Source organism: Anabrus simplex, chromosome 7, assembly GCF_040414725.1.
Source record: "Anabrus simplex isolate iqAnaSimp1 chromosome 7, ASM4041472v1, whole genome shotgun sequence".
Lineage (NCBI taxonomy): Eukaryota > Metazoa > Arthropoda > Insecta > Orthoptera > Tettigoniidae > Anabrus > Anabrus simplex.
This window is the reverse complement of record NC_090271.1, coordinates 276778540-276799327: the sequence shown is the minus strand read 5'-3', so window position 1 is coordinate 276799327 and position 20788 is coordinate 276778540.

Below are 20788 nucleotides of genomic sequence, written 5' to 3'. Positions count from 1 at the left end.
GTTTGTGCTTGCAGCAATGACACGGATGTCAAAATTGAATATAGTACGTAATGTTGAAGACTGGTACTTATTTATAGATGCTTCAAGAATGAGTTCAAAGGTCGTTGTGTTACACAATGGCTATAAACTTTCGTCTATAACTGTACCATAATGTGGATGTTTTATTTTCTTATATTCAGTGAAAACCGGCACGTTACAATTTTTGTGTTACAGCGTACAAAGATACGGAGTTTAACGTGTAGGTTACGATTTATAGTTTCTTGGTAGGGAATGTCAGAATTTCCACTAAGAAAAATATAATAATTATTCATTCAGTAAATCTTAAGCTTTCCTGGTGGCCATGATCGATAAGGCATCAAGTATACATGGTCTGACACAATGGTTACACGGTTCGCGTCCGGGTGATCAAAAATTAATCACCATCAGAATACAGGCTGGCAAGATAAGAAAGGTGGTGGTATGTATTTTCGAACTACTAGATTGGGGGCCAAAAGCCAAAACTCAATTCCAAATATCTCCGCAGTTTTATATGGAGCGAGGGCATATGACGCTGTTGATGGTGGTTTGTCCGTCAGATGGCGTCGTTAAGCCTTGAACAGAACCTTTGGTGCTATTTGACAGGAGGAGGCTATGTGCTGGCACCGGGTTTCACCTTCTCCCTTCCAACTATCATATGTATTACGTCATTCATATCATCAATTCTTCTGATGAGGTTGACATCAGAAAGGCATCCGGTCGTAAAAACACGCTACGAAGGTTTCATCTCACTTATACTCGACCCCATAGAGAAATGGGACAAGGGTTGGACGTACATACAGTACATATTCAGTAAAACGTAATACATACTTCAGTACATTTTATAATTGACTTTTCACAGTGTTGCCGTGTTATGCGGCTTTCCCTTTCACTGATATTCTGAAAGTAGTGTTTAACGTTACTTGAACCATTTTCGTTAGATCATCCTCTTCCGCAGTCTCATGCAAATGATCATATTTCGTTTTGTAGTGGCGTTCTACAGTTTCGATTCAACAGACTGCCACATATAGATATTTTGCAGCTCTCCTGCTTGCAGTAAAAATTATTATTATTCCCACTGACTCTCGATGAGACCTTTCTTTATTTCATAAGTTACTACCACCATTTCAAACTCGGCTACAGCAGTCATGGACAGTGATTGGCACACCTTTGCCTGGCATTGCCCTTCATGGCTTGTGACGTAAGTACAACGTCACTGTGACTGAAGCGTTCTCACCCTCAGAGTTATTACCTGTGTGTCCGGCGTCAGTGAGACTGATAGAGATATATCTTACTTCACTTCCAATATCATTGATCTAATTCAGCTACAAAGGTATCCCGAAATATGTTATCAAAGTATCCCGCATAAATGCCTATTTTGTCATTTTTGGGCCATATGTTTATAAATGTAGTGTCTATTAATCCCTCCCCAATTATGAGCGAAATTGCATAAGGTGGTTCGATGAATCTACAGACGGTATAGTGTATTTTTTTCTCTAGGGAACATAATGGCGAATCACTCTGTCCATTTGAGCCCTGAGATAAAAGTTACCAGCCACGTCACCTCGAACAATTTATTTTAGTAACAAAGGGATTTCTGCCTCACACGAATCGCTTACTTTAATCGTGATTTGTGTCGCAGATATAAAATTATTCCAATAATGGAACTACCAAGTTTGTCATTAGGCTCGCCTTAACTTCAAAACCGATCTTGTTCATGACTAATGTATATAAAACAGTTTCGTCCACAAAAAAGGACAGTATTGTAGGAAAATTAATTATGTTTCTGTCAACCAATGGGAACATTTCTTGTCATGGGAAGTAACTTAACATTTTCTCCACTCCCATTCCTATGAGCGAGTGAATGTTCATTGGCCAGTCGCTCACAGTAAACACGTGATGGACAAAAGACCGTCTAGGATTTGCTGTTTGTTTGTCCATTTTGTTGCGTTTAGCAATCCATCCTTCAACATCACTGTCGAGAGGGTTCCTGTTATTACTTTGTTGCGTGATAATTGTAGCAAGATACGCCTATGAAAATGGGAAGAGGAGAGGGGGAAGAGGCGAACGGAGTAAAAAACAGCAATGTAACGGAACTGTTGACAAATGACATGCGGCACGCGTTCTCTCATGACCCTATACGATGACCTGGTCGCAGGACCGATTAAAGAGGTGACTGATGGTTTAGCAAGGGTCATGTTAGCAGAAGCATGGCTCCAATTGCAAAAGAGACAGGGTAGTTGTTGGGGAAAAATAATGAACTGGTTTTCGTTTGAGCACGTCGAGAGGTTAAACAGTAGAGGCCGCAACACGACCTGGTCCCACAGGAAGAAATAGGGCACGATACACTTCATCACAGCCTGAGAAGCTGAAACTCACTTTGAAAATCTGATCAGGTTAGCTGAAGTATTAGCTTTACCGTAGTTAATCTTGAAACGAATGGAGGCAAGGAGAAGTTACTTGACTTCAGGTAACAGAAATATAAAAAACACACCAAGTCGTTAATTTCCTGATGAATTATCGCAGGTTTCGTAAAATGCAACAACCAGATCCAACTTAACAAGTTTTGAGCGTTACTGAGAACGCTCATCAGGTTATTTACGAGAAGAAATTGTTGTACTTCACTCATAATAAAGAAACAAATTATCCTCATTTATGTGGGCAATATTATTAATTAGGCAGGAATTACACCGGCATATGTCCAAACCCGGATCATCTTCAGATTCAAAATTCACAAATGGCAAGTTGATCAAGAGGAAAGACCAAAGAAGAAGACTGGAACAACCTGCTTTGAAGCCGGAAAGAAAGCCCACAGTAAAACAATAAAATAAATATATTCACAAAGGAAGGCAAAGAACACGCGTCTAAGTTCGAGTACTTTGCATAATCCAAGTGGGCTTATTAACTAATAAAAATTAATCACGACGTGCAGGTCGCCTACGGGAGTCAAATGAAAGACCTGCACCTGGCGAGCCGAAGTGCTTGGACACATCCCGGCACTAAAAGCCATACGGCACTTCATTTCATAAAAATTAATGGTTCAATGGATGAGTGACCACTCTAACACTTCGAATGAGAATGGTCCTTCGGAGTAGCTCATTCTGTGGATCAGAGCTAACAGAATCGACCTTTATTTGCCAAGATGGCGTGTTCATACAGAGCACTTTTGAAGGCCGGAAGGATTCAGTTCAACATCCATACGATATCACGACGTAAAGGATTCCTGACGCGATATTTTGTCCTTACTCGACAAGAACTCGAAAATAAGTCACCCAATGGCGTTCAGTTATCTGTGTTATCATGTCGAGTAAGCTGGAGCTTCCATATTGGTATGCAGCCAACCTAAACGGCACCAAATCGAATGCTTGCACAAGGTCTCTGAGCCTCTTCAATTTTTATTATCATTACATAGGAATTGACAATTTTGAAAATGAAGGAATCAATGCTAAGCCTCCGTGGTGCAGATAGCAACTCGCCGGCCTGACCTTTCACCCCTGCATGGTTAACAAATCCCGGTCACTCCATGTGAGATTTGTGCCGGACAAAGTTTTTTTTTTGCTACTGTCTTTACGTCGCATCGACACAGATAGGTCTTATGGCGGCGATGGAATAGGAAAGACCTAAGAGTGGGAAGGAGGCGGCCGTGGCCTTAATTAAGGTAGGTACAGCTCCAGCCAGCATTTGCCTGGTGTGAAAATGGGAAACAACGGAAAACCATCTTCAGGGCTGCCGACAGTGGGATTCGAACCCACTATCTCCCGGATGCAAGCTCACAGTCACGCACCCCTAACTGCACGGCCAACTCGGCCGGTGGACAAAGATTAGGTGGGACAAGTTTCTCTGCGGTTACTCCAGTTTTCCCTGTCACCTTTCATTCCAGCACCATTCTCCACCATCATTTCGTTGCATCTGTCAGTCATTAATCATTGCCCCGGAGGAATGGACTTGGTTTGGCGCAATTCCTATCATCGCCGCTAGATGGGGCTTCATTAATTCCATTCCTGAACTGGTCAAACGATTGGAAACAGGCTGTGAACTCGCTTCAAGGATCTATACTGCAGATAATAGAGAAAAATCATGAACTGTTATTGAACTACAGTATCGTATATAAGTACCACCGTTCACAACTCTAAAACCTAATACACAATAGGGCTCTGTCACTGTTGCCAACCTCAAGCTCTCTCAGATAACTTGATTGTATAACAGCAGTCTGATTTGCAAGTTCGGAGAATAATCAGCAATTCATATGGCCAAATACCGCGTTCAGTCAAAATTTACTTCCATTAGAGATGTCGTTATTTGTTGAAATTAGCTTATATAATTCAGCGTATCCTTATGTTAATTTTTGGGACGATGTAGTTAATCGTCTTGACGACTGGAAATCGAGGAGATAAAAATGGATTATTTTACAGCTTATCGACAAAAGTTGTCTACTTCCTGTAAACCCGCAGTCACCACAAAATATACACTAATTTCGTGTTTACAAAGAACCTATCGGGCGAGCTGGCCGTGCGGTTAAGGGCGCGCATCTGGGAGCTTGCATCCTGGAGATAGTGAGTTCGGACTACACTGTCGGCAGCCCTGAAGATGATTTTCCGCGGTTTCCCATTTTCACACCAGGCAGATGCTGGGACTGTAAATTAATTAAGGCCACGGCCGCTTTCTTCCCACTCCTAACACTTCTCTACTTTATTGTTACCGTAAACCTACATGTGTTTGTGTCGGTCCGACATAAAGTAAATTGTACAATATATATATGTATATGTAATGCTTAATTCGTATCTACCTCTAAAATCAACCTTCAGGACCTTTTCTGAATTATGTAATAATAGACTTCTTTTTTATGTCAGTGGAGTCATTTTCTGTAGGATATAAATATGCGCATAGACGACCATCGTCAATGAAATATGTCCAACGTAGTACAGAGTAATTGGTATTTTTAATGATAAGAATAAGATAGAGGTTCTAGAACTTCCGTACATTAAACATGAGAAACAAAGTGATTATTTTTGTTGTTGTTGTTGTTATTCTCTGAGTCATCTATCCGTGGTGCAGCAATCCATGCCACCTATCCTGTGCTAATCTTTTCATTTTTGTACATTTGCTCTAATCTGCTTGTTATGTTCATACCTAGGTGTACGTCTACCGTTCTTACCAACTAAGCTTCCCTGAAAAACCCACTGAACAAGTCCTGGCATTCTATACCTTTTACTCGTCAAATTTAGCCAAATCGATCTCCACTCACCCATTCGAATTAGTTCAATTTCATTCGAAATTCGATCTATTCATCTCACCTTCAGCATTCTTCAGTAATACATAGTTATCGTCCATATTTCATTACGATACAAGCCACGCTCCATACGAATGTCTTTCAAAATATCTTTCTAATTCCTATATCCATGTTTGATGTGACCAATTTATTTCTTAAAACACGTCTTCCTTGCTTGTGTTAGTCTGCATTTTAAGTCTTCCTTAATTCTGCCATCGTTATTTATTTTACTACCCAAGTAACAATATACATCTACTTTCTTTAAGGTTTCATTTCCTAATCAAATATATCCTACATCACCTGACTTCGTTCGACTACACTCCATTACTTTTGTTTTGGACTTATTTATTTTCATATTGTACTCCTTCCCCTGGACTCTGTCCATACCAATCAGCAATTTTTCCATACCTTCTGCAGTCTCAGATAAAATAACAATATCATCAGAAAATCTCAGCGTTTGATTTCATCTTAGATTGTGATTCCTTTCTAAACTCCTCTTTGATTTCCTTTACCACCTGCTCTATATAAACACGAAAATGAGTAGGGGATACACTGCAGGCTTGCCACACTCCTTTCGGGATTACTGCTTTTTCCAAAGCCCTAGCTTCTTATTACTGAAGACTGATTTTTATACAGTTTGTAGATAATTCTTTTTATTGGTATGTGATCCCGATCACCTTCAGGAACTCTCAAATAGCTTGATCCAATCAATAATTATGAACGATTATGAATCTGTAACTTCAGGTTCACATTACTAAAATAAGAGACTATTTCTCTGACTGTTTCCACAGCCAGTGCCATATAGCACTACAGCGCTCTACTCTGGTTTAGCAGTTCTGCACTAGAACTTCAACATCACCCTGAATAGTTCAGGAAAAACCTATATTTATCAAAAAGTCAACAGAATGACTTTTACTATCGATAGTGCTCTAGCTTGACGACTAATGTCACGGCGTCAGATAATCAAGTGATAAATACTTACAGCCGAGTGGATACGTAACAAGGTCTCAGAGGGACTATGGAGACGGAATGGGAAGGGATAGAATCCCAAAGTAGGTCTTATGATACCAGCCCAGAGGGGCCGTTCTATTGGACGGCCATCTAAGAGATGGATCGAGACCGTAACAAGCCACTTGGCGTAACTCGTTTTAGGATGATGATTGTGATGATGGCTCTCAAGAGCAGCTCCCCGGTTCGATCCTTCACCACAGAAAATATTGTTATCGTCGTATTATCGTTTTATCGTGCAATATTGATAACTATCTACAAAAGTAGAGCCGGCGCCGCATTGTAGGGATACTGTGCCTGCGTCTTACCTGGGGCCCAGGCCAGGGATTTTTACCTGGGCCTGAGGACTGGTTCGAGGTCCACCCAGCCAATCTGATAACAATTAGTGCGCTACCTGACTGTGAGGTGGCGAGAGGATTCGTCGTGCCCACCATACGACACCTCATAATCTGCAGACCTTCGGGCTGAGCAGCGGTTGTTTGGTAGGCCATGGCCCTTCGGTGATGTTGCTTCATGGGGTTTGGTTTTAACTACAAAAGTTCTCATTCCGTACCCTGAAGCGGTACGGCGGAACTCTTGGAGGGTAAGGCCCTATCTAAGGCCAGGTAGATTTTGAGTGGGAAAAGTGAGAGAGTTGGCGACCGTGGCTTATACTATGAACTGTTCCGGCATTCGCCTTAATGCAAGAGAATGGAGAACGACGGAAAACTGTTCTCAGGACAGCCGGCGGTTGGGACCTGTGCCCCTCCATTTTCCGAATACAGAGGCGTAGAACAGCGGTAGAGCATGTGGATCCGCCGACCGAATGTTAATGATATTTCACATCATTTTAAGCTTCAGGCAAGTGAGTTATACAGTGACGGACTTTCTATCCTATATTATTAAATGAGCAATTCTTGTTATTTCAATGAAAGTCACAGAATAGGTGTTGTTAAGGTCTATAAATCGATCAGTTAGGGTCTCATTTCCAGTATGACAGTGATACCTCTATTTTAAATAGGAATCCAGCAAGAAGTTTAACTACCGAGCAACATATGTCAATACACTGTACTATTAAAGGACGATTCTTGCATATATGATACATGGTGTTTCAAAAATGCATGACAGAATTTAAGGGTTGAGTTCCTCACATATAGGGAAGGAAAGAGCTGTATATGAACGTGGGCTCGGAAGTACGTACTTTCGTGGGCTAGAAACACAAGTGTTGTGATCTGTCTTGCATGTACTGATGTACTTCGGTCATTGCCTTAGAGAAAGTATTCAAGATGCCTACCTCCTGCAATACTTTAAGATTGTGCTTATCGTGGCGTGGGGTTACTAACTAGCTCGAATATGCCCGGTGTACGCAATGTTTTAAACGACCTTTCAATTCTGCAATGAAGTATTCTTTCATCCTCCTCAGCAGTCACGTACACCAAAGACTTTGATTAATACCAGACAAAGAATTCCAGCGGGTTTAGGTTAGGTGATCGTGGATGGCAAGAAAGTACACATTTCCGGATCCATGTTTGTATAAACGTTTTCCTTCCATAAATGTGAGGAATCCAAACCTTAAATTATAGTACACATTTTTAAACTCTCTGTACATGTACTAGCTTTCTCGAAAATGGTCCTAACGATTTTTATCAAAATCGCGGACTTGAGGTTGAGTAGTTCACTGTGTGGAGCAGACACATTGATTCTAAACTTATTGTGTTAAGCTGATTGTGCAAGTTCTCGAGTTGTCTGGAATCGAGTCGAGTGAATAGCAGTCGCGTGTTGTCATAGTCAGCAGACCTGTGTTCAAACCCAGCAACAGGGAACTGCAGGGTGAAGTGAAGGTGGAGCGTGCGAAATGAAAGTCGAAGACCAGCCAATCATGTATACGGAAGAATAGCCCATTTCGGACTAAAACTGCACAGCAGGACACCTGCTGTTAGGACTTTTACAAATTGTCACTAACTAGCGAACTGTTGCCATTCATTTTCTAGTATAATTTTGTGTGTGTGTCTGTATATGTGTATTTGAACCAAAAGTTCCGCTCAAAACGTTGAGGAACAACGTAATATGATAGGAAATGTAGAAAACGCTTACAAAAATCTGAAATCGTTTCACTGAAGTGCAGTGTCAACCATAACATCGAGCTGATGTTTCCTGAAAATATTTTAAGAATGAAAATCATATTCTTGACATCAAAAGTCTTGAAAATTGTCCCTTTTTCTACCATCTCCCCCAATGAACTGAAATGGCGTATGGCTATTAGTGCTGGGAGTGTCCGAAGACATGTTCGGCTCGCCAGGTGCAGGTCCTTTGACTTCATTCCCGTAGGCGACCTGCGCGTCGTGATGAGGATGAAATGGTAATAAAGACGGCATATACACCCAGCCCCCGTGCCAGAGAAATAAACCAATGATAATTAAAATTCCCGACTTTGCCGGGAAACAACCCGGGACCCTGTGACCAAAGGCCAGCACGCTAACCGTTTAGACATGAACACCCTAATGAGATATAATAATACACGAATAAATCCCTTGATTTTCTCTGGGTCTATTAAATGAATAAAGATCAAATCTTTCATTGTGAGGCAGTCTTAGTATTGGGACATATGATCAAGTTCACGTATCTATGCTCAGTGATGATGACCTATCGCATTGTACTAGTTCAACCGGACCGTGACATTTCTATTGGTTCACAGAGGCGACATCAGACCTGGAGTGTGTGTGAACCACCGCCGTCTCAATCTCTATATACTGCCTGCTCTGTGCCGCGAGAATTGCGTTTACAGCGACATTGCAGATGGCAGCACTTACCGCACCCACAGCACATGTTGGTTAAATGAGAGTTAGTCCGTAACACCAATATAAAATGAAAAATAATCCTTAACATGTTACTAATTGAGAGGATAATGCACATACAGAAACTAATATTTCACATTTGAGCTTGGCTTAAGATATAGAAACGTAAAATATACAAAATCTTACCAGTTACAGTAGATATATTAGGATCATCCTATGCTGCATGGTACATACATTTTTCAGAATTTTCTCGACACGAGTAACGGAGCACCTTCTCAGTCCTTTTCTTTCTGTTATTTACCAGCAGTGGACGCAAAAAAATGTCTATCACTATTTCGTTGACCCTTTGTTCATGATCAGTTTTCAGGATACGTTTTATAGCACATAATGCAGTACGTGCGTTCGTCATGTCATTAAATCCACCACCCAATCTCACTGAACTAAATAGAGCTTCTATTGCGTCTCCAGAAAATCATCTAGTGAGAACATTAAATTACTGATTTTTCAATAGGTAAGACACACATTCCACTACAGATTTCACCGTTCGCGAGACAGCATATGCCGTCTCATTAGTCAGACACTTCAGTTTTTCACGTTTTGATTCCAACCGAATTATTTTAACGTACTCGATGAAATCATCATTCAACCATTGTAAGTATTTTATCTGCTTGCGAATAGAAATGCACACAGTCTGGATTGTTTTGCCGAAAGGCATTACAGTAATCATTTCTGAACTAAAAGGGATAGATCGTAGACTCTACGCCTTTAATGGAAGTAGGCAGCAGCGCTAGAGAACTTATTTGAAAGTCGGATTACAAGAAAACACAACAGTTTATTCGCGAGAGCAGGAGATTTTACAATATCTGTGCCAAATACACCTTCAACATTGACTACGCAAAGGAACTTGTCACTGGTTCGGTCGTAGAGTAGCCGTACCTAATTAGCCATTTAATCTGCGATCACTGTTACACTCCTATCTGTTGGTCTGAGAGTTTTACATTCAGCTCTAAGTGTCTCCTTCACTAATTGGGAAATCCCGACAAACACCGTCAACATTTTCCATTTAGGCTACCTGTCCAGAGTACTTTGTAACGGAGCTGACACTAGACCAGGAGTCCTGCCATATTCGTAACCGTTTGGGATACCATTCCCCACGCCACATAGTACCGCGTGATTTGTTCTGACTGCCCGGATTTTGTCTTGCGAAAATTATGGATTTGATTTTTTAAAACGGTCGTTTTTCCTTTGTTTGGCTGCTTCCTTTATTTTATTCAGACGATCAATTTCTGGGTTGTCTTAGAATTGTCTCTGTAGTCTTTTAACTTTATTATGATTAGTCATCAGTTGTTATCGCAGTCTCAGAATTCTTGATCGGAGCCTCTAATGTCTGATTTTCTGATCACTGCTGTCATTCTTACTCGCTGGAATCGTTGTTCAAATTAATTTCGTACTCGTCATCCAGTGTATTTCCTGCGGCTCGTTTCATCACAGATTTCTTCCGAAGAAATACCTTGTCACTGTCTGGCCTTTCGTGGAGCTATTTTTCTGGTTTGAAGGTAATGGGGATAATTCGAAGACCGACTATCCACTCTCTCTGGCTTCAATAATTTTTTTCTTTTAGTTTTTATCTTTTATCTCCATCTCTAAAATTCTGGCTACAATTTTCTCGAAGTCTTTACTTGCAGGGATAACAGGAATCCTCACACCTGAAAAATTTGGATTTCCTGTTTTGATATACAGTGAGGAACACAACAATTAATCATTTTACAACCAGAGACACACAAATAAATGCTCGATGCAAACGCACTGGAACAGAATAACGTGGGTACGGAGATAAGTTCGGTGCGTTAGCTGGCGCCCCTAGCGGAGGTTCGTGACACTAAGAGCTCACGCTGAGAAGCATGTTAACCGCATAGCATAGAGCAGGCAGTATATAGGATTGAGACGGCGGTGGTGTGAACACTCAAGGCAGACGCTGATCAGTTTTTCCCTTCTCTCTCTCTAACCTGCGTGGCACTGATTATAGTATAATATACTCCCGTGTTTCTTATCTGTTACCTCTGTCATCTAACTAGAGATTTTACTTAAACATCAACAGCAGTTAATATCTTCAAAATACGGAATATTCTCTAGCTGTATTTACTTCGTATTTGGTGTTGCTTCTTGGGTCATCAATTCTCATATTCATGCCATGGTCAAACCTCTACCGTTCAAACCATCTGAATTACCCTCAAAAATTAAATGATCGCCTCTGTGGTGTAGTGGTTAGCGTGATTAGCTGCCACCCCGGAGGCCTGGTTTCGATTCCCGGCTCGGCCACGAAATTTGAAAAGTGGGACGAGGGCTGGACTAGGATGCACTTAGCCTCAGGAGCTCAACTGAGTAGAGGTGGGTTCGATTCCTACCTCAGCCACCCTCGAAGTGGTTTTCCTTGGTTTTCCACTTCTCCTCCAGGCAAATGCCGCGATGCTACCTAACTTAATTCCACGGACGCTTCCTTCCCTCTTCCTTATCTATCCCTCATGATCCAGGACACTGCCCTTGAGGCGGCAGAGGTGAAATGCCTCGCTGAGTCCGAGGGGAAAATCAAACCTGGAGGGTAAACAAATTAAGAAAGATAGAAATTAACTGAATTAGTCATGTGTGTCTTAAGATGTCTCTTATGATTCTCTCTATTCATCTCTTCAAATGTATCCAAGTCGTTCTCCATACTGGAATTCACTTCACTATCTCTTCATCCGTGATTCGGTCTATCCATCTCACCTTCAGCATTTTTCTGTAGCAGGAATCAGTTGCTCAGACGGTTGATACGCTGGTCTTCTGACCCCAACTTGGCATGTTCGATCCTGACTCAGTCCGGTGGTATTTGAGGGTGCTCAAATACGTCAACCTCGTATCGGTAGATTTAATCGAATTTAAAAGAACATAAACTCGTGCCCCTCGGTGTCTTCGAAAACCATAAAAGTAGTTAGTGGGACGTAAATCCAATAACATTTATCTGTAACACCACATTTCGAAAGCTCCTACTATTTTCTCACTGAACTAGTTACTGACCATGTTTCACTTTCATACCATATTATTATTATTATTATTATTATTATTATTATTATTATTATTATTATTATTATTATTATTATTATTAGTAACAAATACATCGCAATTGGGATATACCACGGCGGAAATGAAATGAAATAGTGTATGGCTTTTAGTGCCGGGAGTGTCCGAGGACATGTTCGGCTCGCCAAGTGCAGGTCTTTTGATTTGACTCCCGTAGGCGACCTGCGCGTCGTGATGAGGATGAAATGATGATGAAGACGACACATACACCCAGCCCCCGGGCCAGCGAAATTAACCGATTATGGTTAAAATTCCCGACCCTGACGGAAATCGAACCTCGGAACCCTGTGGCCAAAGGCCAGCATGCTTAACCACGGAGACGGACGTCACGGAGGAAATGATCACTTACAGTAGTGTGATAATAAAGTAGATACATAATAAACCAACAACAGCAACAACAACAACAATAACAAGAAAACAACAAGTAATTCCATGGAAAGTAAATATTACGAGAAATACTTTTTTGTTTTAGATTTATATATTTTCTTGTTGTACTCCTAATCCAAGACTCAGTCCATACCTCTCAGCAATTTCTCCAGATCTTTTGAAGACTGAGATAAAATAACGCTACATTCGGCAAATCACAGAGATTTCATTTCCTCTCTTTTCCAAGTTCCTCTTTGATTTCTTTTACCGCCTGTTCTATACAAACATTGAGAAGAAGAGGGAACAAACTACAGCCTTATCTTAATCCTCTTTCTTCTCGATTCTTATCTCTGCTGACTTTTTTTTTTTCAGAATCTCAGATAACTTGGTCCAAGCAACATGATCGAATGTCATTTCCATATCTACGAATGCCATGTACGTGAGCTTGTCCTTAATTTGGTCCTCTAAGTTAACAAATCTATCCGTGGGGTGTTAACTTATCCACAAAGACGAACACGAGATGCTGCCAGTTGTTACAATTATTTTCATTTACATATATTTTCAAATTAAAAACACACATAACCTTGCTCACTGCTGTCACAACAAAACACTCACATCACAAACCGCCATTTAAAACAACTGCCAACACATCAATATGGCGACTGCATCGAATGCATGTCACGAGTATAATCTTGCTACAACATAACTCTACTGAAAAGCAACACGTCAACCAATCACTCTCTCTAACCACTAACTTGCAATAACTCACTTCACCGTCAAGATCGTCTCTTTATATATATCCTGGCCAGGCTTCCAGGAAGATACGTTACAAAAAAAACTATCTTCATGAAAATTCCAGTGTGTCTAATAGACAGATTATAATGTATGGGATATTCTCAATCGTTCTCGTGCCTATTACCATTCTGGAAGTTACAGCGTGTTTCACAATTATGGATTACAATTCATATATACAGGTAAGAATAAATTATAATATTAATTTACGGGTATGTATATAAACTTAACTCATATGAATATTTATGTATAGCACATGTTTCACGACATAACCTCACAAACAGCGCGATCATATCGTATGTACATATGATTCGATACTAATACTAAATGGATGTAAACACCTCATAATTATACATTACACGTATTAATAATAATAATAATAATAATAATAATAATAATAATAATAATAATAATAATAAACATGATCGTAAAATAATAATAATTCGAGCTAGATATCTGCATCAGTTACTCATGGGTCAGGTAAGAATAAATTATAATATTAATTTACGTGTATGTACATAAACTGAACTCATATGAATAATTATGTATAGCACATGTTTCATGACATAACCTCACAAACAGCGCGATCATATCGTATGTACATATGATGCGATACTAATACTAAATGGATGTAAACACCTCATAATTATACATTACACGTAATAATAATAATAATAATAATAATAATAACCATGATCGTAAAATAATAATAATTCGAGCTCGATATCTGCATCATTTACTCATGGGTCAGAGAATATTGTTTTCAAGTTTTATCTTTTATCGCACTTGCGTCAATGTATACATTCTAGGAAATACACATCTAGTCAGAATACCATCACACTGTGCAGGATGTTAAACAGTGTGCATGTATCATAAGTAGGAAGTGCCAAAGTGAATGTAACGTAAAGTATGGTTAAGTAGAGTACTAATTCACTTGCGAGGGACGTGTTGTAAATACAGAGTATATCAGAAATACACCGACAAGAAAAGGCGCCAGATATTCTATTCGTGTTGTGTTACGAACTATTGTGCAATCGGATTGGCGGAGAAAATTATTCATTTCGAGAAAATGGGAGCATTTTTGTTACTTCTGGGCGCTCTATTCTAATTGAAGAACTTACCGTATTTGCTATGCCAGAGATCCAGCCGTTACCTGTTGCTGTGCATTAGAGGTGGGAAGGGAACGGAGAGAAAGTGGTAAGTAGGAGACAGAGGTAATGCTCTGTGCGAATGCACAAGTTTCTAGCTCGTTTCGCATAGTCGCTTCCCAGTTTCAGTAGGCAGTGTACAGTTTGTTCTACACAAATTAACTGCAACGCGAACTCCGTAGAAAGAGGAGGTGAACTTGTACCAAGAATATAGGCAGCTTTCCAGGTCGTTCGCGACACGCCACACATCCTAAACAGAGTCTAAAGTTTACTACTACACCGCTGTGAACTGTCCATCGAAGTAGGAGGTGAGCATATTAAACATCTACTGAAATCAAACCATTGGGCTTATTGATTCTTTCGTTGAGTATTTTATTCCATTTTCAATGTTTTGAGTGAAGGAATACACAATCGTGTGGCGGTTGCTTTGCATCTTCAAGCATGTTACAAAATAAAACACGCTATTGCGACCAACAGACAAGAGGGGAAACGATCTGGTGCGTTCCATGATTGATGAGTGTGGCTTAATAACTGCGATGTGTTCTTGTACTGTGTTACGGCTGTTTAATGAACGAACTGAGGATATTGCTTATAAAAGACAAGGGCAATCCTGTCCGAGTCGAACGAGGAAACTTATGCATACGCGCGGAGCGTTATCCCTGACTCCATCATACACCCCGCTTCTCCTCCCTCCCCTTCTCTACCTGAAGCACAGAAGTGGCTTGTGCTCTGGCTTATCACATACGGTAGGTTCGTCAATTTGAATCGAGCGCCCGGAAGTAACAAGGTAACATTATGTTCTCGAAAAGTAAAGTTTTCTCCACTAATTCGATTGCACCATCGACCTTAACTTGTAACACGAAGAGCATTTCTGACTTCTTTTTGTCGGTGTAGTTCTGATACTTCCTGTGCATATGTAAATTGTACATGACGTAATGTGTATATCTAATTGCTATCCTATACGAGTACTTGCTTGGAAGTTGCAAAATTACGTGCAGGCAATCTCTTGGTTTTGTAACATTCTACAAACTAATAATTGGCCCGAAGAGGACATTTAAACGATTCTTTAAGATAGAGAATAAGTAGGAAGTTTGAGAAAAAGCTTAACGTTGCAATCATTCTTCATAGCATCGGATGGGGAGTGTACATGGTCTTCAGAAATAAATTTAAAAGTATTTGATGCATCAGTAAAGGACATCCACAAAAGGCACAAGGACGGCCACTACTCCTACAATCTAAGAAAGACGTCTGGAGAATGGGAGGGGCGTTGTATAAGAAGTAGGGGAACCTCATAAAGGAAATGACCGACCGTATACTAGAAGATCATGCCACTAGATTACAATACTAGATTACAATACTGGATATCGAAATTACGATCACAAAACAACTGGAAGAGATACATTTAGAAGATTTACATTTACTGTGTAGACTGTAAGTGGAGGCCATTAACTAGGAAATGAACGAAAATATCTCGCCATATATAGTCTAATTTAAAGGTTATTTACTTCATTTTCTGGTTATTTAATTCATACAAAAACAGTTTCTCAGGGATAGGAAATGGCCACATTGAGAATAGTCACGGGAGTTTTATTTATAGAGCACAAATACCTTCAGTCACCAGACCAAAGCGATGACGTGAAACAATAATATAAAAATTCGTAACTTTTACCGCCAGCTACCTAAATATGAGTTATCAGTACAAAGACTTTGATTGCATTCCCCACCCACCTGCTCATAGCAAGCTTAGCTTACAGCGAAGTGGTCTGTTAAGAACAATACAAGATAGCTAGTTTCCGGTTGCTTCCGTTACAAAGCTCGATGGTCTGCCAAATACATTAATGTGTGCACACTAACCCTACAAACAACACCATCATACTACACTTCATAAATTCATTGCATGAGAAACGCTATTACCAACATCCTCTGTCACAATCATGAAAACAAAAGTTAAGTCCTGAGCAAGATATGTTGATGATGCAATACAAACAATACAGGTATCATATATCACCAGCCATGGCCTTCAGTAATTATTATTATTATTATTATTATTATTATTATTATTATTATTATTATTATTATTATTATATTATAATAATAATATTAATAGTAATAATAATAATGACATCCGACCGAATTGGCAGTGAAGTTAGGGGTGCTCAGCTGTGAGCCGGAGGTTAGTGGGTTTGAACCCCACTGTCGACAGCGCTGAAGATGGTTTTCCATGTTTTCAATTTTTCACACCAGGCAAATTCTGGGTTTGTACCTTAATTAATGCTAAGTTCGATTCCTTCCCACTCATAGTAATAATAATAATAATAATAATAATAATAATAATAATAATAATAATAATAATAATAATAATAATAATAATAATAATACTTTCGTCTTCCATCATTCATCCAGCTATAGCCACCATCCGCAATCAGGAACGAAAAGTTTACTGTAAGAGGAAATTAATTTGTGTACTACCATCATCAGTCTAGCATTACGATTGAGAGTACTGATCGCGTCACAAATTTCTGATCGAATATATTATTAAGTGTGCATTATGGCTACTAGTAAATGGTATAACTAGTTTCGGGATTTCTTCGATCCATCTCAGTGCGATCTTTGGTTTTGCCAATGTAATATTCACTGAAGTAATTGTGATGCTAGGGTAGCACCCTTCTTTTTTCAGCCAGTCCCTGAGATGAAAGCTGTGTAACTATGATATGAAGCGTTGATTATTTGGTGTATTTTTCAGCGAGATTGGTAGAATGATATGTAATGGGCATTACTCGATGAAGGAAACAACGGAAACCTTACTCACGCTTCATTTTCTGGTACGAATCGTTAAGTTTCAGCTGACAGCTGACAGTGATACTACTGGGAATCCAATGAACTGTCAGGATGATTAGTCAACATACGTACGTTTTGTTCTCAAACTTCAAAATCTACATTCCTCACAAATGTTGTGGCTTACGTGGTGATTGCTCTTGCTTTTCTGCGTCTCCTTCAGCAGTCTTGTGGCATTCAAAACACTTTCCTCTTCCAACCAGCTTTGTAATGTAGTCAGCTTTGCACTCAATTTTTACTTATTTTACTGTTAACTCGTCATCCCGGAGGATAGAAATGTCATTAGAAAGCACTATGGAAGGTTACAGAATGACGGAGGAACTTCAGATACACATTGTGTCCCAATAATTGGTAGTGTTAGGCAAGATATTGAGCAACGTAGTTTTCTGTTACATTCTTCACAGAGGAAGAAAGTGTTGTAGTGGCATGACTGAACCTATAATACCTCTACGTACTAATCGTGCACTGAATATCATTATTCAGCACCGAATTCACCTCAGTTTCATCCATATCGCCAAAGCCATAAATGAGATCAGCGCAAGCTAAATATTTTTGGGCAAACCTTTTTTCACACGAAATACGTTCCATGAAAAGTACAGCAATTTAACTAAGTCTGTCGAAGTACCAATATGATTGGCTCTACACATTTTCAAGATTTAAAGATTTAACAACCGGGAGAGATGCAAACATTATGCACCTTCGAGTTAACAGAATTACCGCATAATACTGCCGGAGGTAGAGTACAGTATATGCTAATATCACGCCAAGAGGAGGAGACCATGCCGCTTTTCTGTAATTAATTCTGTATGAGAAGGATTTGAATGCGGTCCTTCGTAAGACATAATGCATCTATTGCTCCTCCATGTCCCTATTGACAACAGTGGTCAATAGAATATTCCAACATTCGCAGATGAGATTCTGAGAGGCCACAAAGTACAGAAACCCATCACTATCGACTCAGTGTTAGGGGAGCGGTTACAGACCGCACGAACGTCACTGCAGTTTAGAGCTAATATGGCTCCTGAAATGTCAACAGGAAGGACTACTGGGAATCATTGACTCGCGTAATGACTACAGATACGCTTACCTCTAAAGGGACTTCTATTGTCTGGCCTTCCTCAGGAGAGTCTGTCTGTTATATCTTCAGCCAGAAGACTGACTGGATCTCCGAAGTGCACCACTAGAGGTTTTTTGGTTAAAAGGAAACCCATGGCAGAGACATATGGCTTGTTCGCTTAACGTTTAGATTAGTGACAGCAGTGAAGGAGGAAGTTATGAAGTATATGGTGTTCTCATACGGTCTATCAAAATGCCACACCTGGACTGTTATGATAATTAAAGTGGTGAATTTCATCACAAAATTATTATTCATTATCTCTTTTACCTGTTAACTTAATTCTGGAATACTAAGGTGAAATGACAGAATAGATTTTGTTATGGGTCATCATGTCCACAAAAATTATTAGAGTAAGTTCTGGTAACCGTGGTGGCCATAGAAGTTACTGAAAATTTTACAGTGGTGGTTGAAAATCAGATCTGAGAGTACATAATCGTGTTCCAATGGTCCATAATCTGTAGGTTACAGCAAACGCGCGAGAATATTTACAAAATATTCAGAACATATACATAAACAAGTCATATCGAGGAGAAAGGTGGTTTACCAATGCTCTCGTCACTAAACCAGGAAGTTGTATGCAGCGCTTTTACCTTTCATAACATCCACATACACGAGCGATGCTCTGGATATTATTACTCAGCACTACTCTTACCTCAGAAGCATTCACACTGTCACAGCTATAATTGAGACTAAGACTTCCATCGAAGCTACATTTTGCTTCGGTGTATGCTAAGACATAAATGGAAAAGTAATGTATCCATCACGAAAGCAACATTTGTCAGCAGAGTAACAAGAGAATAACACGAGGAACAGAATGGTGCTGTGTAGTGTTTCTTGTGGGTCAATATCAGCTACGTCTTTGTAGGACAACTAAGCACTAACATCGACCAATGTCAGTTCATTCACGTTACGATTGCTAATTTACTGAGATGAAACAAAATTACACCTAAAAATACAGTACATACACAACATACTTATTAGAAATCCATTAGGATATCTCTGATGTTCACGACTGAAATGCTTACTACTTCGTTGACGATATGAGCGAATTCTTTATGTGAAATTTCAGTTGAAATGAGGCGTCCGCAAATTTTCTCCTTGCACAGTAAGTATGGACCTCAATAATGTTCTCATTTAATTTTGTTTCGAACTGATCAGTGTTCAGTGAGTGACTTCCGTGTGAAGATTCAGTGGAATCGTTATTTCCCATTTTATTACATTCATTCAGTAAAACATGTAGAATGTACAGAGGAAGATGTAGTATTTTTTAACGCGCTGGGGTAAAAGTAGGAGTTGACCTTTGGGATTTATGCAAGGAAGGAACATAGCAGCAGGTAAATTCAATATATTGTGTTAATGTTTTCCTATGATTGTTGTTACCAGAAGATGATGAACCACTGCAATACGATAAAGTCCCCTCATAGCTGGTATTCAGTCAACTCTACTTTTCATTGTTTTTGGAGTCACCGAGTTGCCGCAATTTTGTCCTGTATGAATTATTTTACTTGCTTGTAAAGCTACTAACTCTAGGCTGACGTATTTGAGCACCTCCAAATACCACCGGACTGAGCCAAGATCAAATCTAACTATTTCGGCTCAGAAGGCCAGCGCTCTACCATCTCAGTTACTCAACCAAGCTCAACCAGCTCTATAAGGTGTTCAGTATCTTCCTTGGTCACTACTGTTACCAGAACTCATCCTAATTATATTTATTGTGATGAAGACCCAACAAATGATATATTCTTTCATTTCACCTAATAGTATCTCATAATTACACGAACAGGTACAAAAGAGAGAATAATAATCGTATGATGAAATTCACCATTTTAATGGTCTTAATGGTCAAGGTAGGGTATTGTGTAATGTCTGATAATACCACATGTATTTTATTGACGTAGGTATTACAGTCAATAATATGAGGACAAGGTTTTTATTTGGAAATAACTTAATACAAATGTAATTTTGGCCCATCGTTTATGTAGAAACGCCGGTAACTTAACCAAAGGAGATTAGAAATTTGTGGAAAAAGGGAAGAAAAATTAATGTATAATTAAACATCGAGACATAACCCATTAAAGACGAAATTGTTCGTCTATGTACTGTGACCGTTCACAACGTCACCTATGGTATGTCATGATACACAGGAAATGAAATATGCCGTTTTCCGCGTCATTCTGCGATAAAAACTGCCCAAGATAGAATTTTTCCACTCTCTCCGGGACTCGATTTGCAGTATCCAGAGTCGCGCGACCCAACTCTAGTTGCTGGTAATTAGCAGCAAGGCGGTGCAAGAGCGCTTGTACTCGAAATTTTCGCACTCCAACCGCGAGCGAGATGAAAAGAGACA